Raw genomic sequence first — 21,910 nt, 5'->3', positions numbered from 1 at the left:
TAGTTGAGGTCTACCTATGATGTAAATTACAGACGCCTCTCATCTTTTTAAGTGGTGGAACTTGCACTATTGCTGACTGACTAAATACTTTTTTGCCCCACTGTACATTGCACTCTATGAGAGGGCTACATTACATTCTGTGGGGTTGCTGCATTATACTCTATAGGGTGGCTGCTTTATGCTTTATGGGGTGGCTGCATTATTCTGCATGGGGGCTGCATTATACTGTATAAAGGACTATTGGAATTACTTTATCCCCTTAATGACAGCCAATACGTCTTTTAACTGACCTCAGATATAAGAGAATAGCATCACCATACAGGTGACAATCCAGCAGCTGTCGGCTGTACACTATAGCTGACAACTTGCTGTATCAGCCACGATCAGTGTTGGCACCGTACATATCTGTTTAACCCCTTAGATGCTGCTGTCAATAGTGACTACATCATTATAAATGGTTAACAGAGTGTGGAGGCTTCCTCTTTATCCCAATTTGTGCCCTCAGATCATGATTGTGTGGTCCTGATGTTTGCGATGGCAATTGACAACCAAATAGCGGCCTGTCGGCTGTTGTAACCTGTTCAGAAGTTACCGACATTTAGGTGGTAAAAATACACATTTTCATTTTTGTCATACCACTTTGCATTAATTCCTGTAAAGCACCTGAAGGGTTAATAAACTACCTGACAGCAGTTTTCAATATGTCAGGGGGTGATGTTTTTAAAGTGGTATCACGTTTGGGGGTTTCCCAGTATATAGGACCCCTAAAGTCAATTCAAACATGGATAGTTCCCTAAAAAAATAAATGTTGTAAATTTCCTTGAAAAAATTAAAAATTGCTGCTACATTTTTAAACCTCCTAAAATGCTAACAAAATAAAAGAACATTTTACAAATGGTGCTGATGTAAAGCCGACATGAGGGAAATGTTATTTATTAATGGTTTGCTGTGGTATGATCATCTGGATTAAAGGGATAATCATTCAAACTTTGAAAATTGCTAATTTTTTAACATTTTTCTCAAATTTTTTATAAATAAACACAAAACATATTGACCTAAATTTACCATTATCATAAAGTATAATGTGTCACGAAAAAACAATCTCAAAATCACTGGAATTTGTTGATGCGTTGCAGAGTTATTACCACATAAAGTGACACTGGTCAGATTTAAAAAATTTGGCTCCGTCTCTAAGGGGTTAAACTATATGAAGAACAATGGGTGCATTATACTATGGGAAGTGAATTGTACTACATGAAGGACTATGGGGGGGCATTTTATACTTTATGAGAAATGTATTTTGCTATACGTAGGACTATGAGAAGTGTATTATACTATATGGAGGACTATGAGACGTGTATTATACTATATGGATGAATATGGGCTCATTATATTATATGAGGGACTATGTGGCACATTTTATTATATGGAGGACTATAGGGTGTGCACTATACAATATAGAAGACTGTAGCGCACATTATACTATGCAGAGGACTGTGGGATGCATTATAGTATGTAGAGGACTGTGGTATGCATTATATTAAACAATCAAAATGCTGCCTATTCATCGGGTGATTGGCTTGTTTATGCCCGAACAAAAATTATTCCTCTCAGCAGCAAATTGCACGGTGGAAACTGCAGACAGGGCCGGCTCCAGGTTTTTTGAGGGCCCCGGGCGAAAGAGTCTCAGTGCCCCCCCCTTCCCCCCTTTAGCACATACCACTAGAGTTGAGCGACTTTTACTTTTTCGGATCGAGTCGGGTTTTGCAAAACCCGACTTTTTTGAAAGTAGGGTCGGGTGAAATCGGCCGATTATTGTGAAATGTTTGGGACCGACTGAAACACGAAACCCAGTGCAAGTCAATGGGGAATCAAAGTCGGCAGTGAGTGGAGGCCAGGAAAACACCTACAGTGCCCATTTTAATGCAAAAAACATCAATTCTTATTACTTAAGCTTATCAATCTTAATATACTTTATAATAATAGTTAGGCATTGAATACTGGGGGTCATTTGGCTAAAGTTGGGGGGGTAGGGCTGGCTCAAGATTTTCGTGGCCCCAGGAAACGCGGAATACGTCACGGCGGTGGAGCAGAGAGAGGTAAGTATTTCAACTTTTCAAGTGCTGTGATCCTGGGCAAGCAGGGGGGACCAACTCGTTGGCACTGGCACAGGGCCCCTTATAGTATGGCGGTGTGTTTAACGATGAGTGGCACCTCCAACTGGCCAATGTAGTGGTCTGGGTCAATGCACCAGCAGACTTATCTAGCAGTGGCTGGGCAATGGGCAGGATGAGGAGGAAACACATATATAGGCCCAAATATTAAAGTAGGCTAAATGCAGTTCAAAATTGGTAGCAGGACTAAACAGGTGGCATTGCTTTGTTCAGTGGAGGACAACGGTAATGAGTGGCAGACACAGTTAGTAGGCCCAAATACTAAAGTAGGCTAAATGCAGTTCAAAATTGGTAACATGACTAAACAGGTGGCATTGCTTTGTTCAGTGGAGGACAACAGTAATGAGTGGCAGACACAGTTATTAGGCCCAAATATTAAAGTAGGCTAAATACAGTTCAAAATTGTTAACAGGACTAAACGGGCGGCATAGCTAGGTACAGGGGCGGGCTCCTCTGCTGAGTAGCAGACAGTGGTGGTAGGTGCAAAGTATTAACTGGTCTAAACGGAGGCCAGGGTCCCTGTATATTTTAACTATACACTATACAACTATACACGTCATCCCCTGACCTTACTTCCGCTGTACTACAGAACGCCACTGACTGTCTGTCTGCAGTCTCCAACATCATGTCCGCTCTCTATCTGAAACTCAACCTCTCCAAAACTGAACTTCTTCTGCTCCGGCCTTCTACTAACCTCCATAAATCTGACATTTCCCTCTCTGTGGGTGGCACCATAATAACACCCCGGCAGCAGGCACGCTGTCTGGGTGTTATGTTTGACTCCGATCTCTCCTTCACCTCCCACATACAATCTCTTGCCCGCTCGTGCCGCTTACACCTAAAGAACATCTCTAGAATCTGTCCTTTTCTCACCATGGAGACAACAAAACCCCTCACTGTCGCCCTGATCCACTCCCGCCTGGACTACTTCAACGCTCTATTAATTGTCCTCCCCCTCACTCGACTTTCCCCTCTCCAGTCCATCCTTAATGCGGCAGCCAGGGTTGTCCATCTGGCTAATCATTACTCAAATGCATCAACTCTTCGCCAGTCATTACACTGGCTGCCCATTCATTAAAGGATACAATTCAAAGTACTTGTTCTCACCCACAAAGCTCTACACAGTGCGGCACCCCCATACATCTCCTCCCTCATTTCGGTCTATCAGCCTAGCCGACCGCTCCGCTCTGCAAATGACTTTCAGCTAACCTCTGCACTATTCCGTACCTCCCTTTCCTGACTCCAAGACTTCTCCCGCGCTGAGCCAATCCTCTGGACCTAGACCTGAAGCAGCTTGGAATGTTTGCCTCTCCACTCTTACTCCAGACTCTAGGACCTTAATTTCCAAATGAAATGCAAAATTTACTTTAATCTGAAAACAACACTTTGGACCACTGAGCAACAGTCCAGCTCTTCTTATCCTTGGCGCAGGTAAGATGCTTATGAAGTTGCCAATTGGTCATGAGTGGCTTGAAACAAGGAATGTAACACTTGCAGCCCATGTACTGGAAACGTGTGTGTGGTGTTTTTTGAAGCAATGACTCCAGCAGCCGTCCACTCCTTGTGAATCTTTCCCAAATTTTTGATTGGCCTTTTCGTAACAATCCTTTCAAGGCTCCTGTTATCCTGGTTGCTTGTGCACCTTTTCTGCCACACTTTTCCCTTCACTCAATTTTCCTATATTAATATGCTCTGTGAACAGCCAGCTTCTTTTGCAATTACCTATTGTGGCTTACCCTCCTAGTGGAGTTTGTCAATGACTGCCTTCTGGACATCTGTCAAATTAGAATTCTTCACCATGATTGTGGAGCCTACTGAAACAGACGAAGAGTATCAGGATCCTGTCAGCACCGGCGCGCTGCCACGGCTGAGCAGGGTGACTCACCCACACTGCGGGAGAGCCCAGGGTCAGATGCCACGGGGAAAGCTCAGGCAGACGGGACCTGAGCAGCGTGCTGAAGATAGCAGAAAACAGAAGGACCTCTGGTCATATGACCACAGGGGGCGGGGCTTAGCGTCCTGCTACTGAAGATGAGTGCAGAATTCTACAGGCACCCTGAAGTAAAGGAGAGGGGAACTCAAGTCGTACAAACGGGGGTCATACACGGAGAGGGCGGCATGGTACAGAAGGGGCGAGCAGAGAATAGTCAGAACATAGGCAAGGAGTCACACACGGAGATAGCAGCGCAGTACAAGAGGGACTGACAGAACTCTAAACGGGGAAATAACCAGATCAAAACCAGACAAGCAGAAAGTAGCACAGGCACAACAGGGTCACACACACTTGGCCAAGGGTCAGAGTAAAAGCGACGAGGAATGAGCCAACAATGAGGCTATAAGAAGCCTCCCAGAATCCCATAGTTAGGCATCCAAATTAACCTCTGAACTACCTAATCCCACAAACTATGCAGATCATGACAAAGAGACCTTTTTAAATGCTTAGGAAACCTTTGCAGGTGAATTTTGTTAAATATTCTAATTTACTGAGGTATGACATTTGGGTTTTCATTATCTGTAAGCCATAATCATCAACATTAACAGAATTAAATACTTGAAATAGATCACTCTGTTTGTAATTACTTTATATAATATATGAGATTCAATTTTTGTATTGAAGAACTGAAATAAAATAACTTTGATGATATTCTAACCAATTTTGCTGTTGACTAATGTTATTGATAACCTATGACTATATTAGACTATAGATTAAACCTGGAACAAAAAGTAAAATAGCACTGATAACTTAAGTACCTTATACATGTTAGATAATGGTTAACTAAACATCTTTCAGCTGATAGCTATCTCCCCCAGCTTTTCCATACACAGAAATAATTGGTTAAGCTAAACATCCATGTTCTCTATGACTGAGTAAAGTGTCGAACTAGTGTGTCAAGGGCCCACTAGTAACTAACTCTAGGGCCTCACCTTACAACTATATGCAACTATGATATTATCCTCAATTACAAATTTATATAACAATAAACTGGGTAGATTGTTAAATGAATAAGATGCTGCTTTTATCTGTACATAGGCATGCAAGAATATTATGCTTAATACTGCTCATTATAAGAGGGAGGTGGCCCACTCTTGTACAAGGGCCCACAGGAGGCTTCTCCTGTTCTCTTGTGGGCCAGTCCAAGTCTGATTGAGTCACTGTCAGACTTGTTACAGCAGCTTGTCAATGCCACAAAGAAAATGATTGGCCATTAGAATTCAACAGGCTGAGGTCTTATTTTTCTGACATCATCTGTCAGTGAAGAGTCAGTAGAACCTTGTATGCATAAGACTTTTGTTTGATCACAGACTTCAGGCTTTACATTTCTGTTCATAGGAGTCTTTAGCTTTAGATATTCTATGACTAAGATAAATTGCAAAATATAAGTAATGTAATTTGTTAATCATATTCAGTGATGAATCAGACAGTGTTTTGTGAATTTGCAAGAATTAATCACTTTTGGTAGATATTTAGATAAAAGCAAAAATATTTAATAGAGTCAATAGATAGATTTATGTATGTATATGGAGCACTCCCAAGGGCAGCGAGGTACTCAGTAATGGGTCCTCCGGTTCACAGGGGGATGTCACGGTGGCTGACCCGGTCCGTGGCCCTGGGACGTCCGTATTAAAGGGAAAGGTCTTTAAAGGGAATGTTCATGACGCCACCTGTGGTATTTGGTCAGGGTGACCGATGCTGCTTTAAGGGGTCCGCTGGGGTGATGTTATGGTAGCTAGATAGTATACCTTCCCACAGGTGAAGTATGTCCTCAGGGCTTCCCAGTGTGTAGATAGTGGATGATGAATGGTGCAGTGAAGAATGAATACACAAGGTTGCAGTCTCTTTACCTTTACTGAAGACTTCAGCATGCACAATCCAGAGCACCGGATTACAGGGCAGGCAGAGTCCAGCTAGTTTGGGGGCAAGTCCAGAGTCCCCTTGTCCAGATGGAAATCAGTAGCCTTCCTCTAGTGCTGCAGTGTTGTAGTCCCTTACCGCTAAGCTTCTCATAAGGTCCTCACAGATGTTGTTGATGTTATGTCTCTCTCTCTCTCTCTCTCTGTCCCCCGGATAGGATAGGACAAACCCATATGACCGGTGGCTTGAGGCGTTTTACAGGGACTCTATCATCCCCCAGCCTCTAAGGGGTGCCACCTTGCCTCCTGGGTATGGGGCAGGCAGGTAACGTGAAATTAGCTGTCCTGCCAGTCTCTGGAGCAAGGCATAAAGGATCATTGCTCCCTCGGTGTTCCGGCTACCGGGATCCTGCGCCTCAGAAGGACTCAGCCTGTGTAGGGCTGTTCCCCTCCTGGTATCCACTCCTTTGCTATGACTTCTTTCACCCTCTCTGCAATACAGTTCTCCTTCATTGTCTCTTTCTGGAAGCTGCAGCTCTCAGGCCATACACAGCTCCGTGTCCTTCTGTCTCAATCTCTGACAGGATCCCACCCCTGCCAGGGACCAAGTACCTGAGCGAAGCTCAGCCAGCAACTAACTAACTTTTCCTACAGGCAACCAGTTTTACCAATGTGAGGAGTGACCTAATAAATAGGAGTAGAGCTCCCCCTGGTGGCCTGGAGTGTGAAACGTGTTGCATGTTTGTGATACCTGGATTCAGTTGTCCTTCTTTGCCTCCAAACGTAACATCACTCCCCCCTGAGGAGAATGATATTAATGCAACGACCAGGACCCTGCGGCACTGCAGATAGATAGATAGATAGATAGATAAAATAAATTATATGCACCTGTACTTGTTAGATTTTGTTGTACTTGTGCAATCAAAATTTATAATGACTAGGAATCATTTTATGCATTTATTAATTTCCAAAATTATATCCATCTTTAGCTTTCTAAAGAGACTTTACTACTGCTGGCCTTTTGTTTGGTTAGGTAATCAAACATGATCCTGATGAAAACACCTCATAGTAATTGCATCTAATTTAAAAATACTTTTTCATCAGCTTCTGTCTTTGATTTGATTCAAGATTTTTCTCATTAACATTCACTACGCATATAGGCATGAATAAAACCAGCAAAATAATGAAGCTACACTTGAGATTAATCTGCCTTCTTGGAAGAAAATGTAATATGCACACTATTAACAGGCCATTCATTCTTTCAGAAGTAATGCTAATTGTATTGGCTGCTGTATGGAAAAAGAAAATTTCTGCTCAGAATTTAATTTATTCAAAACATTAAGACTTTATGATGCACCAATTAAAGTTTATAAAAAAGGAAACAAAACAGATGATATATAAATACTGTATATATTAATAAAACAGGCAAAGATCAAATATAAAATATACTTAGAAATGTACATTTTTTGTAATTATTAATATGTTGCCATCATCAAATAGATCTGAAGGCTAAATGATGCAAAATATATTTTAACTGTTCAATGATTAATGATCTAAAAAAATAGTTATTTTTAGATTTAATGCATTTGTTGTGTTAGTATTTTCAGCAAGAACCTGCACTGAATCTGAAAAGTAGTTGATTTTCCATTATATTTTATAGTATTTATATGGGGTCTTTGGAAGTCTCTTTTTCTCTAATAAGATCATTTATGAAAAATTTATAGAAAATAATAATTCAAATGTAAATTTTCCCCAGAGGCACACATGATCAATAAAATATCATAGACACTAACAATGCATTTTTTTGTACTGTCATATTAAATACACAGTGACAAGCTTAAATGATTAATCCCCTATGAATAAAGAGGTTGTTCTTGCTTGGGATGAAGGTCTGCAGACCTTTGAATCACATGCTCTCAGGATTCTCCTGTTGAGAGCAGCCTGTCTCATGACTGAAAGTATGTAATTTGCATATTTCTGCCCACATTCCAACTAGATGTGAGTGGGCCCACTCAATTCACTTGTATTGAGGGAGGCTGGGAATGTTTTATTAGAGTGTGTCCGAAATTGCAAATCGACACCAGAGACTTTAATTCCAAACCTGAAAAACCCCTTTAATCTCTTAAATTGTTAATTATCCCCATTTTTCAAATATTACCATTGTCACTTGATGAGGTAATAACTCTGGCATGCTTCATCATATCTTTATGATTCAGTGGCTGTTTTCTGTGACTCATTGTACTTTATTAATCTTTATGCCTGACACTCTTGCGTATGAGTTCCAGTGCTACCTGGTAGGAAATATTTCCCATGATGCACTAGTGTTACTAAATTGTACTTTGTATAAGGTTGATATGTTTGCCATTTATTTCTGAAAATATATGACATTTTAGAAAAATTGTCAATTTTCAACTTTGAATGCTTATACTCTTAAAACAGATATCCTAACTAAAGATGAGTGAAAATGTCCAGAAAATGATTGTCAAACATAAATTCGGCACAAATATGGTACATTTGGATTCGTAAACAGAAACACGAGCAAATTTTCTTAAAATCATTCAAAATCGGTAACATTCTGTAAAAGTAGTGGAAAATATTTGCCAGTAAAGTATTTTTAGCACTTTGGTTATTATAGTGGTGGTGTATGATGAGCAGGGGGGCACGTTTTTCATGCGGGGAGTGGGTAGGGAAAGCTCAGAGGAGCAACGTGCTTGTAATATTTTTTTTCTACTTTTATGTATGCACATTGAGCCAATCAAGGCGAAGAAAACATCCACAATCTTTAGACGCAATGGCTTGTGCCATTGCCTTCAGAAATCACATGTCCCTCTCTATATAAAGAGCGGACATCTTGATTTAGTGCCGTTTTGTCAGTATAACAAAGCAGAACGGCTGCTCCTGACCCTGGTCCTGGATGCTGATAGAATCAACCACCTAGTTAACTAGCTAAAATCTAAGTCAGATAGTTTAGATAGCTTTGTCCTGTGTGGCTGCGAAATCGACCTTCCAGCAGATTTTTTTTCTTGTGCCTTTGATGAGATCTACAGCCAAAGTCAGCAAGGCACATTTCACTTCTTCTATTGTGCTCCATGCATGAGCAGACCTTTCAAAACCTATTTTTTTCAGTTACTAAATGTGTTTCAGCAAGGCAGAGGTGTAGCTAGGGATTTGGTTCAAGGGGGCAAATCTTCTGAGTGGGTCCCTAACCAGGTAACTTTGATTACAACTCTGCAACGCTCCACAATAGTGGAGGAGAACCTCAGCAGATGACCGCACTATTTCTGAAGATAATCTCAATATCAAGATGAACATAGATATTACCACCATATGGTCAGTGGTAGGTACTAGTCCAAAAGAACATATAAGAGATCACAGTACAGTGACAGATAATGACTTAATGCTGACGTTCTTTCTGATGGAATCGTTCACTTTTCCATCTGGCCCAGACCGACATGATGACTTCTTTCAGCCATAAGTCGGCTACATAGAATACAACAAAGACTCATTTCACTTCTCAGATTCCAGCCCCATCACCATCTATCTCCAACCTGCACAAACTCCTCATCCTGCTGATACCCCATACTGAGCTGCTGCTTCCGTATGTGACCCTATTACTGCACCTGCTGTATGGTTATCTGTGCCCTCTAAATTCTAAAGCACCCCTCTATAATAAAGTAATGCCGGGCGCAAGTACCCTAGAAAACAGTGTCCATATTTTGCTCCCTAGAAAGTAATATTGTCCTGTGCGCCCCATAGTCACAGTAATCTGAGTTCCCCTATAACAATAAGTGCCCACTTTACATTTAATAAAGTCCAAAGTCTCCCCCTGTTCAGCTCCTCTATACACAGTATGATGCTTTCTTATACACAATATAATGCCCACTCACTGTATAGTACCACCCACACAGTATACTGACCCCTTAGTAGCCCCCAAACTGTTTGATGGGTTCAACACTGTATGATGGCCCCTTTATTGTAATCCCCACACTGTACGATGGCCTCCATACAGTAGAATGTACCAAATCGTCCTAAATAAAGTATAATGCACCCCCATAGGCCTTCATATAGTATAATGCTCTCCCCAAAGGCAGACTCTATCTTGTATAATGCACCCCCTTAGGCAGACTGTATAGCACAAGACAACACCCATAGGCAGACTCTATAGCATAAGGCAGCCCCCATGGGCAGACTCCATAGCACAAGGCAGCACCCATAGGCAGACTCTATAGCATAAGGCAGCCCCCACAGGCAGACACTATAGCACAAGACAGCACCCACAGGCAGACTCTGCAGTATAAGGCGGCACCCCATAGACAGAACCTGTAGTATAAGGCAGCACCCCTACAGGCAGACCCTGTAGCATAAGGCAGCACCCCCATAGGCAGACCCTGTAGTATAAGGCATCGCCCCATAGGCAGACCCTGTAGTATAAGGCATCGCCCCATAGGCAGACCCTGTAGTATAAGGCATCGCCCCATAGGCAGACTCTGTAGTATAAGGCAGCACCCCATAGGCAGACCCTGTAGTATAAGACAGCACCTCATAGCCAGACCCTGTAGTATAAGGCACCCCCACAGGCAGACCCTGTAGTATAAGGCAGTACCCCATCTGCAAATCCTGTAGTATAAGGCAGCACCCCATCTGCACATCCTGTAGTATAAGGCAGCACCCTATAGGAAGACACTGTAGAATAAGGCAGCACCCTCATAGACATACCCTGTAGTGTAAGGCAGCACCCCATAACCAGACCCTGTAGTATAAGTCAGCACCCCATAGGCAGACCTTGTAATATATGACAGCACCCTATAGGAAAACCCAGTAGTATAAGACAGCACCCCATAGGCAGATCATGTAGTATAAGGAAGCATCCCTATAGGCAGACCATGTAGTAGAAGGCAGCATCCCCATAGGCAGACCCTGTAGTATAAGTCAGCACCCCATAGGCAGACCTTGTAATATATGACAGCACCCTATAGGCAAACCCAGTAGTATAAGACAGCACCCCATAGGCAGATCATGTAGTATAAGGAAGCATCCCTATAGGCAGACCCTGTAGTATAAGGCAGCACCCCAAAGACAGACCCTGTAGTATAAGGCAGCACCCCATAGGCAGACCCGGTAGTATAAGACAGCACCCCATATGCAGACCCTGTAGTATGAGGCAGCACCCCATAGGCAGACTCTGTAGTATAAGGCACCCCCACAGGCAGGCCCTGTAGTATTAGGCAGCACCCCATCTGCAGACCCTGTAGTATAAGGCAGCACACCATAGGCAGACCCTGTTGTGTAAGTCAGCACCCCATAAGCAGACCCTGTAGTATAAGTCAGCACCCCCATAGGCAGACCCTGTAGAATAAGGCAGCACCCCGTAGGCAGACCATGTAGTATAAGGAAGCATCCCTATTGGCAGACCATGTAGTAAAAGGCAGCATCCCCATAGGCAGACCCTGTAGTATAAGGCAGCACCCCCATGGGCAGACCCTGTAATATAAGGCAGCACCCCATATGCAAACCCTGTAGTATAAGGCAGATTCCATAGAAAAATCAATAAATAAATACTCACCTCTCTTCCTTCTTGTTTCAGTGGTGCTCTGAGTTCCCGCTCATCTCCTGACAGCAGGCACCGGGTAGTGACGTCATGGCGCCCGCTGTCAGTGTCGGCGTTGGTGTTTTCAGACACTGACAGGGATATGATGGGAGAAGGGGCATAGCACTCCTTCCCTCATCAATGCGGTCAGCTGTATTGGCTAAATGCCGAAACAGCTGACCTTGCGTTGATGGGCAGGGGGCCCACTGTTAGCACCGCCCCCCCCACCTGCTCAGGGGCTGCAAAGCGACCGGGTGGCAGAGCAGGGAGATTGATTCTCACTGCTCTGCCAGTGCCGCAGAATGTAACTGTATAGGTTTTTTGGTTGCTAATGTGATTTAGTATGCCATGTCCCTCCTTGTCATTTAGTGACAGTGAAATTCATATTTGTGCAGAGCTGTTGCAGAGCAAAAAAAATATTATTGCCTGTTGCTAAACGTGATACAGCATGCCATATTCTACCTTGTCATTTAGTGGGGGTGAAATTTGTATTTGTGAAGACTAGTGAAGAGTAGTGTTGAGCGATACCTTCCAATATCAAGAAGTATCGGTATCAGATTGGATCGGCCGATATCCAAACAATATCGGATATCGCCGATACCGATACCTAATACCAATGCAAGTCAATGGGACACAAATATCGGAATGGAAATAAGCCCTTTCTCCATCCTGTTCTGGAGGGGGGAACAGTGTGGGCGGTGCATGGGCGGACAATGTGCGTGTGTGTGCGGCGGGGTCTGTATGGGCCTGCCGGTGATCTGTACCGGCGTCTCGGGGCTCTGTGCAGCCTGCCTGGGCTCTGTGCGGCCTTGCCGGGGCTCTGTGCAGGCTTGCCGGGGCTCTGTGCGGGCTTGCCGGGGCTCTGTGTGGCTTGCAGGGGCTCTGTGCAGTTTGCGGGGGCTCTGTGCGGCTTGGGGGGGCTCTGTGTGGGCTTGCCGGGGCTCTGTGCAGGCTTGCCAGGGCTCTGTGCGGGATTGCTGGGGCTCTGAGCGGGCTTGCGGGGCTCTGTGCGGGCTTGACGGGGCTTTGTGTGGCTTGCGGGGGCTCTGTGCGGTTTGCGGGGGCTCTGTGCGGGCTTTCCGGGGCTCTCTGCAGGATGCTGGGGTGTCTGTGCAGGCATCGTTCGATGAGACTACAAGTCCCATTGGACAATGCATGCAACAGTGACAGTGAGTGACACATTAGCCAATGATGTGAGGTAGTAGTACCACCTTCCGGCTAATGTGTTGAATCTAAAAAAAAATACTACACACATGCTACATACATGCTACATACATACTACATACATGCTACATGCAATACATTCATACATTACATACAATACATACATACAGACATACAGTACATTAAACATAGAGTTCATACTCACCATTACTTGTCACTTTGGGATATTAGCCCCCCTGGCTACAAATACCAGTCCGCAGCCTCCCCAGAAATGGCGCATCTGTAAGATGCAAAAATTCCGGCACTTAGCCCCTCTCTTCCCACTCCTGTGTAGCCATGGGATATGGGGTAATAAGGGGTTAATGTCACCTTGCTATTGTATGTGACATTAAGCCGCGTTAATAACGGAGAGGCGTCAAAAAGACGCCTATCCATTATTAATCCAACAGTAATAAAGGGTTAATAAAACACACACACATTAGGAAAAAATATTTTAATATTCTTCATTTAACCATACTTACCATACTTCAGCGCCTGCAAAAAACTTAAAATAATAAACTGTATACTACCTGTCCGCCGTAGTCCAATTAATAACGAGTGTCCCACGACGATCTACCCTATAGAACTGTGACATTGGGTGATGTCACTGTTATATAGGACCCTGGGTGACACACTGACCGGAGACAATGGCTCCTGCAGTGCATCACTAAGAGGTTACCTTAGGACAAAGTCTCACTTTATGGCAATTGCTGCGTGGGAAAATTTCTCATACACCAATGCCAAAAGTGAGACTAGGGACTATTTTTTTACAGCGGCGGAGGAATACAGAAGGATACCTTCCTCCCGTCATTGTGTTCTTGGAGCCCCTAGAGAGCAGTCGCAACAGCTGATGCTGCCGCTCTCTACGAGAAATCATCGTGGGACACTCGTGGATTTCTGCGGACAGGGAGCATATTGGTTGTTTGTTATTTTAATCTTTTTTACAGATGACACTTGCTTCGGGGATCAAAGTGACAAGTAATGGTGAGTATAAACTCTATGTTTAATGTACTGTATGTCTGTATGTATGTATTGTATGTAATGTATCAATGTAATGTATGTAGTATGTATGTAGTATTTTTTTTTTTTTTACATTCAACACATTAGCCAGATGATGGGACTACTACTCTCCCATCATTGGTTAATGTGTCAATCACTGTCACTGTTGCAGGTATCGTCTGATGGGACTTGTAGTCCCATCGGACGATGCCTGTACAGACCCCCGGCAGCCTGCAGAGAGATCTGGTAAGCCTGTACAGAGCCCCGGCAAGCCTGCACAGACCCCGGCAAGCCCACACAAAGCCCCCGCAAGCCGCACAGAGCCCCGGCAAGCCCGCACAGAGCCCGAGCAAGCCCGCACAGAGCCCCGGCATGCCCGCACAGAGCCCCCGCAAGCCGCATAGAGCCCCGTGAAGACCACACAGAGCCCCCGCAAGCCGCACAGAGCCCCGGCAAGCCACACAGAGCCCCGTCAAGCCCACAGAGATCCCAGGCAGGCCCGTACAGAGCCCTCACAAGCTGCACAGAGCACCCGCAAGCCGCACAGAGCCCTCGCATGCCGCACAGAGCACCAGCAAGCCCGCAGAGAGCCCCGGCAAGCCCGCACAGAGCCCCCGCAAGCCACACAGAGCCCCGGCAATCCCGCACAGAGCCCCTGCAAGCTGCACAGAGCCCCGGCAAGCCCGCACAGAGCCCTGGCAAGCTGCACAGAGCCTTGGCAAGCCTGCAGAGAGCCCCCGCAAGCTGCACAGATTCCCAGCAAGCCCGCACAGAGCCCCCACAAGCCACACAGAGCCCCGGCAAGCCCGCACAGAGCCCCGGCAAGCTCGCACAGAGCCTCCGCAAGCCGCACAGAGCTCCAGCAAGCCTGCATAGAGCCCCGGCAAGCCCGCACAGAGCCCCTGCAAGCCCGCAGAGAACCCCCACGGTCAGGCACAGACCCCACACACACACACTCAGTCTCCACCCATGCACTGCCCACACTCCATTTTAGTGCACTATGGGAACTTCTGATTCCGGTATCCGATATCACAAAAATATCGGAACTCAGTATTGGAATTCCAATACAGCCGATACCCGATATTTGCAGTATCGGAATGCTCAACACTAGTGAAGAGCGAACGTGCTCGGCACTACTCATTATTCACCCGAGTATCAGTGTACTTGGTGTACTCACCGAGCACCGAGCATTTCAGGGATTATTTGGTGGTAACTCCGTTCTCCACCCAGCATTTTTGGCGGACTTTAGAGACCCAATCACGCTGCAGGAATTGTCTGCCAGGCCATGAAACGCCCCAGCCATCTTTGTTGTGGTCATGCAGTGATTGACTTGGCCCCACAGCATCATCACGAGTATAAGAGACCTGACGTCGCCCTGCTCACCGCATTCTGCTCTTGATTCAGCGAGAGTAGGGAGAGCTGCTGCCGAGACAGGGTCAGAATCTTGCTTTTAATAGTTAGTGGAGGTCTGCAACTGTTAATTCTAGAACTCCTGAGAAACCAACAGTCCTTTTAAGGGCTAATTCGTGGGTCCCGATATTGCAGTGCTAGGTAGGTAGGGCACAGTGTATCCACATCAATTTCCAAAAATTCACCCCCCAAAAAATAATATACAGTCTGTTATGTCAGACTGAGTCCTGGTGCATCTGTTGAAAAATCATAGTTTGACAGGCATATGTAGCATACTTGTGTGTGCTAGCTTTGTTCTACTATTTTTTTTTGTTTTTAATAAATTCACCCAAAAGCCTCCCAAAAAATTAATACAGTCTGCTATGTTAGGGTGAGACCTGGTGTTTTTTTTTTAAAAATCGTATTTCCGCAGTAGTTCTATGTGGTAGCCTTGTGCCACTTTTTTTTTCTTTAAATTCAACAAAAAACAAAAACGTTTGGGCATTTTGAGCCAGTTTTCCACTGTTTTTGCTGTCTGTTACTCTGCTTATATACAGCACTAGGGTTGAGCGAAACGAATCGGGCACTTTCAAAAGTCGCCGACTTTCGTGAAACCCGACCCGATCCTAGTGTGGGATCAGCCATGAGATCGGCGATCTTCGCGCCAAAGTCGCGTTTCGTATGACGCTTTCAGCGCCATTTCTCATCCAATGAAGGAGGACGCAGAGTGTGGGCAGCATGATGACATAGGTCTCGGTCCCCATCATCTTAGAGAAGGGCATTACAGTGATTGGCTTGCTTTCTGTGGCATCACAGGGGCTATAAAGGGGCATGCACGCCGACCACCATCTTACTTCTGCCGATCTTAGCATAGGGAGAGGTTGCTGCAGCTTCATCAGAAGAAGGGATATAGTTAGGGAGGGAAGATTAACCCCGAAACTGCTTGTGCTGTAGTGATTTCCACTGTCCAACACCACCTTTTCTTTGCAGGGACAGTGGAGTTTTTTTTTGTGCATCAGCTCTGTAGCTTGTTAGGCTGCCCTATAAGGCTCCCTGATAGCTGCATTGCTGTTTACACGCCAACTGCTTTTTTAAAAGCAAAAATTCTGTTGCTCCTTTCTGCACAGTTACTTGTCCTGAGATCATTGTAGGGAGATATATCTTCTAGCCACGTTCTGCCACTTACATTGTGTAGTGTAATACACTAGGCTTGAGTTTTGGTGCATTCTCCCCCCAAAAAAGGGAGATTGAAATTGGCACTAAGTGGATCTACGTCACAGTTCTGTTAGTTTGTCGTACATCTTCCAGCCACGCTCTGCCACTTACATTGTGTAGTGTAATACACTGGGCCTGTTTTTTACTGCAGTCTCCCCCCCAAAAAAGGGAGAATTAAATTGCCAACAAGTTTATATATGTCAGTTCTGTTTGTCGTATATCTGCCAGCCACGTTCTGCCACTTACATTGTGTAGTGTAATACACTGGGCCTGTTTTTTGCTGCAGTCTTCCCCCCGCAAAAAAGGGAGATGTAAATTGCCAACAAGTTTATATATGTCAGTTCTGTTTGTCGTATATCTGCCAGCCATGTTCTGCCACTAACATTGTGTAGTGTAATACACAGGGCCTGTTTTTTGCTGCAGTCTCCCCCCAAAAAAGGGAGATTTAAATTGCCAACAAGTTTATATACGTCAGTTCTGTTTGTCGTATATCTGCCAGCCACGTTCTGCCACTTACATTGTGTAGTGTAATACACAGGGCCTGTTTTTTGCTGCAGTCTCCCCCCCAAAAAAAGGGAGATGTAAATTGCCAACAAGTTTATATATGTCAGTTCTGTTTGTCGTACATCTTCCAGCCATGTTCTGCCACTTAAATTGTGTAGTGTAATACACAGGGCCTGTTTTTTGCTGCAGTCTCCCCCCAAAAAAAGGGAGATGTAAATTGCCAACAAGTTTATATATGTCAGTTCTGTTTGTCGTATATCTGCCAGCCATGTTCTGCCACTAACATTGTGTAGTGTAATACACAGGGCCTGTTTTTTGTTGCAGTCTCCCCCCAAAGAAAGGGAGATTTAAATTGCCAACAAGTTTATATACACCTTCTACCTTGTTTTACAGTACCATATAATGGTTGTTATTTTAGTTAGATTTTCCCAAAAAATGAGGAAGTCTGGTTAAAAAGGCCGTAGGCGGTTGTTGCCAGCTGGTACTGATGGTGGTGGTGGTGGTGTAGCATCTGGTGTTAGTGGGAAAAGCAAAATAGCACCTAAGGCTGGATTTGTTGAGCTAGCATCATCGTCTGGCTACACAAGGCTTCGAAGGCTGTTGTGAGTTCTGTTTTTGGGCTCCCTCTGGTGGTTACTGATGGTACTGGGTGACTTTTCTTTCCTGGGTTTCTGGGTTCCACCTGTTCCATCAGCATATGGGAGTTTCCTATTTAACCTGGCTTTGCTGGCATTTTCTCGCCGGTTATCAATGTATCCAGTGTGTCTTGTTACCTCTGCTCCCTGCTCCTAGTACCTTCTGGACAAGCTAAGTTTGGATTTTCCTGTTTTGTGTTTTGCTTAATTTGGTTTTTAGTCCAGCCTGCAGATATGTGATTCTCTGCTGCTGGTTGCTCTAGTGGGCTGAAATTGCTTTTCATGTACCATGAGTTGGCACATGAGTTCAAGTAATTTCAGGATGGTTTTTTGAAGGGTTTTTCGCTGACCACGCAGTTCACTTTTGTATCCTCTGCTATCTAGCTTTAGCGGGCCTCATTTTGCTGAAACTGTTTTCATACTACGTATGTGCTTTCCTCTCATTTCACCGTCATTATATGTGGGGGGCTGCTATTTGCTGTGGGGTATTTCTCTGGAGGCAAGAGAGGTCTGTGTTTCTTCTGATAGGGGAAGTTAGATCTTCGGCTGGAGCGAGACGTCTAGGATCATCGTAGGCACGTTCCCCGGCTACTTTTATTTGTGTGTTAGGTTCAGGGTCGCGGTCAGCTCAGGTTCCATCGCCCTAGAGCTTGTTTGTATCTGTGCTTGTCCTTTTTGTGATCCCCTGCCATTGGGATCATGACAGTATAACCGGCCCACAAAGTGTTAATTGTATTGGCTGAAGTAGGAGGATATGTAGTCTGAGGAAGTTTTTTTTTTTTTTTTTTTTTTTTCCCCTCAGAGTTTGCTGCCTAGCCTTATTGCAGCCTGGCTACTTCCTCCTCCTCTTAATCTTTGAATGGCTCTGATCTCAGCTGTTTATCATGGACGTCCAGAGTTTGGCTTCCAGCCTGAATAATCTTGCCACTAAGGTTCAAAATATACAGGATTTTGTTGTACATGCTCCTATGTCTGAACCTAGAATTCCTGTCCCAGAGTTTTTTTCTGGAGATAGATCTCGTTTTCTGAATTTTAGGAACAATTGCAAGTTGTTTCTTTCTTTGAAATCTCGCTCCTCTGGAGACCCTGCTCAGCAAGTCAAGATAATTACATCTTTCCTGCGGGGTGACCCTCAGGATTGGGCATTTGCATTGGCACCAGGGGACCCTGCGTTGCTTAATGCAGATGCGTTTTTTCTGGCATTGGGTTTGCTCTATGAGGAACCTAACCAAGAGATTCAGGCTGAAAAAGCTTTGTTGGCCCTCTCTCAGGGGCAAGATGAAGCAGAAATTTATTGTCAAAAATTTCAGAAGTGGTCGGTACTTACTCAGTGGAATGAGTGCGCTCTGGCTGCAAAGTTTAGAGATGGCCTTTCTGAGGCCATTAAAGATGTTATGGTGGGGTTCCCTGCGCCTGCTGGTCTGAATGAGTCTATGACTATGGCTGTTCAGATTGATCGGCGTTTACTGGAGCGCAAACCTGTGCATCATTTGGCGGTGTCGTCTGAACCGTCACCTGAGATAATGCAATGTGATAGAATTCAGTCCAGAAGTGAACGGCAAAAGTATAGGCGGAAAAAAGGGTTGTGCTTTTATTGTGGTGATTCAGCTCATGTTATATCAGCATGCTCTAAACGCACAAAAAAGGTTGATAAGTCTGTTGCCATTAGTACTTTACAGTCTAAGTTCATTCTGTCTGTGACTCTGATTTGTTCATTATCATCCATTTCCGTCGATGCCTATGTGGATTCAGGCGCTGCCCTGAGTCTTATGGATTGGTCATTTGCCAATCGCTGTGGGTTTAGTCTGGAGCCTCTGGAAGTCCCTATTCCTTTGAAGGGAATTGACTCTACACCTTTGGCTATGAATAAACCTCAGTACTGGACACAAGTGACCATGCGTATGACTCCCGTTCATCAGGAGGTGATTCGCTTCCTGGTACTGTATAATTTGCATGATGTTCTAGTACTTGGTCTGCCATGGTTACAAACTCATAATCCAGTCCTTGACTGGAAATCAGTGTCTGTGTTAAGCTGGGGTTGTCAGGGGGTTCATGATGATGCACCTCCGATTTCTATCGCTTCATCTACTCCTTCTGAGATTCCTGTGTTTTTGTCTGACTATCGGGATGTTTTTGAGGAGCCTAAGCTCAGTTCGCTTCCTCCTCACAGGGATTGCGACTGTGCTATAAATTTAATTCCGGGCAGTAAATTTCCTAAAGGTCGTTTGTTCAATCTGTCAGTGCCAGAGCATACTGCTATGCGGGATTATGTTAAGGAGTCCTTGGAAAAGGGACATATCCGTCCATCTTTGTCCCCTTTGGGAGCAGGTTTTTTTTTCGTGGCCAAGAAAGATGGTTCCTTGAGGCCTTGTATAGATTATCGTCTTTTGAATAAGATTACCGTAAAATATCAGTATCCTTTGCCATTGTTGACTGATTTGTTTGCTCGCATTAAGGGGGCTAAATGGTTCACTAAGATTGATCTTCGGGGTGCGTATAATCTTATACGAATAAAGCAAGGTGATGAGTGGAAAACCGCATTTAATACGCCTGAGGGCCATTTTGAGTATTTGGTAATGCCTTTTGGACTTTCTAATGCTCCTTCAGTCTTCCAGTCCTTTATGCACGATATTTTCCGTGAATATCTGGATAAATTTATGATTGTGTATTTGGATGATATTTTGGTTTTTTCTGATGACTGGGAGTCTCATGTTCAGCAGGTCAGGAAGGTGTTTCAGGTCCTGCGGGCCAATTCCTTGTTTGTAAAAGGCTCAAAGTGTCTCTTTGGAGTCCAGAAGATTTCTTTCTTGGGGTATATTTTTTCCCCTTCTACTATTGAGATGGATCCCGTCAAGGTTCAGGCTATTTGTGACTGGACGCAGCCTACATCTCTTAAGAGTCTACAGAAGTTCTTGGGCTTTGCTAATTTCTATCGTCGTTTTATAACTAATTTTTCTAGTGTTGTTAAGCCTTTGACGGATTTGACTAAGAAGGGTGCTGATGTTGCTAATTGGTCTCCTGCGGCTGTGGAGGCCTTTCAGGAACTTAAGCGCCGGTTTTCTTCTGCTCCTGTGTTGCGTCAGCCAGATGTTTCGCTCCCTTTTCAGGTTGAGGTTGATGCTTCCGAGATTGGAGCGGGGGTGGTTTTGTCACAGAGAAGCTCCGATGGCTCAGTGATGAAGCCATGCGCGTTTTTTTCTAGAAAGTTTTCGCCGGCTGAGCGGAATTATGATGTTGGTAATCGGGAACTTTTGGCCATGAAGTGGGCATTTGAGGAGTGGCGTCATTGGCTAGAGGGTGCTAGACATCGTGTGGTGGTCTTGACTGATCACAAAAATTTGATTTACCTTGAGTCTGCCAGGCGTCTGAATCCTAGACAGGCTCGTTGGTCACTGTTTTTCTCTCGTTTCAATTTTGTGGTTTCATACCTGCCAGGTTCAAAGAATGTGAAGGCGGATGCTCTTTCTAGGAGTTTTGTGCCTGACTCCCTTGGAAATTCTGAGCCCTCTGGTATCCTTAGGGATGGGGTGATTTTGTCTGCTGTCTCCCCAGACTTGCGACGTGCTTTGCAGGAGTTTCAGGTGGCTAAACCTGATCGTTGTCCGCCTGAGAGACTGTTTGTTCCGGATAATTGGACCAGTAGAGTCATCTCCGAGGTCCATTCTTCTGCGTTGGCAGGTCATCCTGGAATATTTGGTACTAGAGACTTGGTGGCCAGGTCTTTTTGGTGGCCTTCCTTGTCGAGGGATGTGCGTTCTTTTGTGCAGTCTTGTGAGGTTTGTGCTCGGGCTAAGCCTTGCTGTTCTCGGGCCAGTGGATTGTTGTCACCTTTGCCTATCCCGAAGAGGCCTTGGACGCACATTTCCATGGACTTTATTTCGGATCTCCCTGTCTCTCAAAAAATGTCCGTCATCTGGGTTGTGTGTGATCGCTTTTCTAAAATGGTTCATCTGGTACCCTTGCCTAAGTTGCCTTCCTCCTCTGAGTTGGTCCCTCTGTTTTTTCAGAATGTGGTTCGTTTGCATGGGATTCCTGAGAACATCGTTTCTGACAGGGGATCCCAGTTTGTGGCTAGATTTTGGCGGACTTTCTGTGCTAAGATGGGCATTGATTTGTCCTTTTCGTCTGCATTCCATCCTCAGACGAATGGCCAGACTGAACGAACTAATCAGACCTTGGAAACTTATTTAAGGTGTTTTGTTTCTGCTGATCAGGATGACTGGGTTACCTTTTTGCCGCTGGCCGAGTTTGCGCTTAATAATCGGGCTAGTTCTGCTACCTTGGTTTCTCCTTTCTTTTGTAATTCGGGGTTTCATCCTCGTTTTTCCTCTGGTCAGGTGGAACCTTCTGAT

This window comes from Ranitomeya imitator, chromosome 3 (genome assembly GCF_032444005.1).
Source record: "Ranitomeya imitator isolate aRanImi1 chromosome 3, aRanImi1.pri, whole genome shotgun sequence".
Classification (NCBI taxonomy): Eukaryota; Metazoa; Chordata; class Amphibia; order Anura; family Dendrobatidae; genus Ranitomeya; species Ranitomeya imitator.
Note: the sequence above shows the minus strand (reverse complement) of the source record.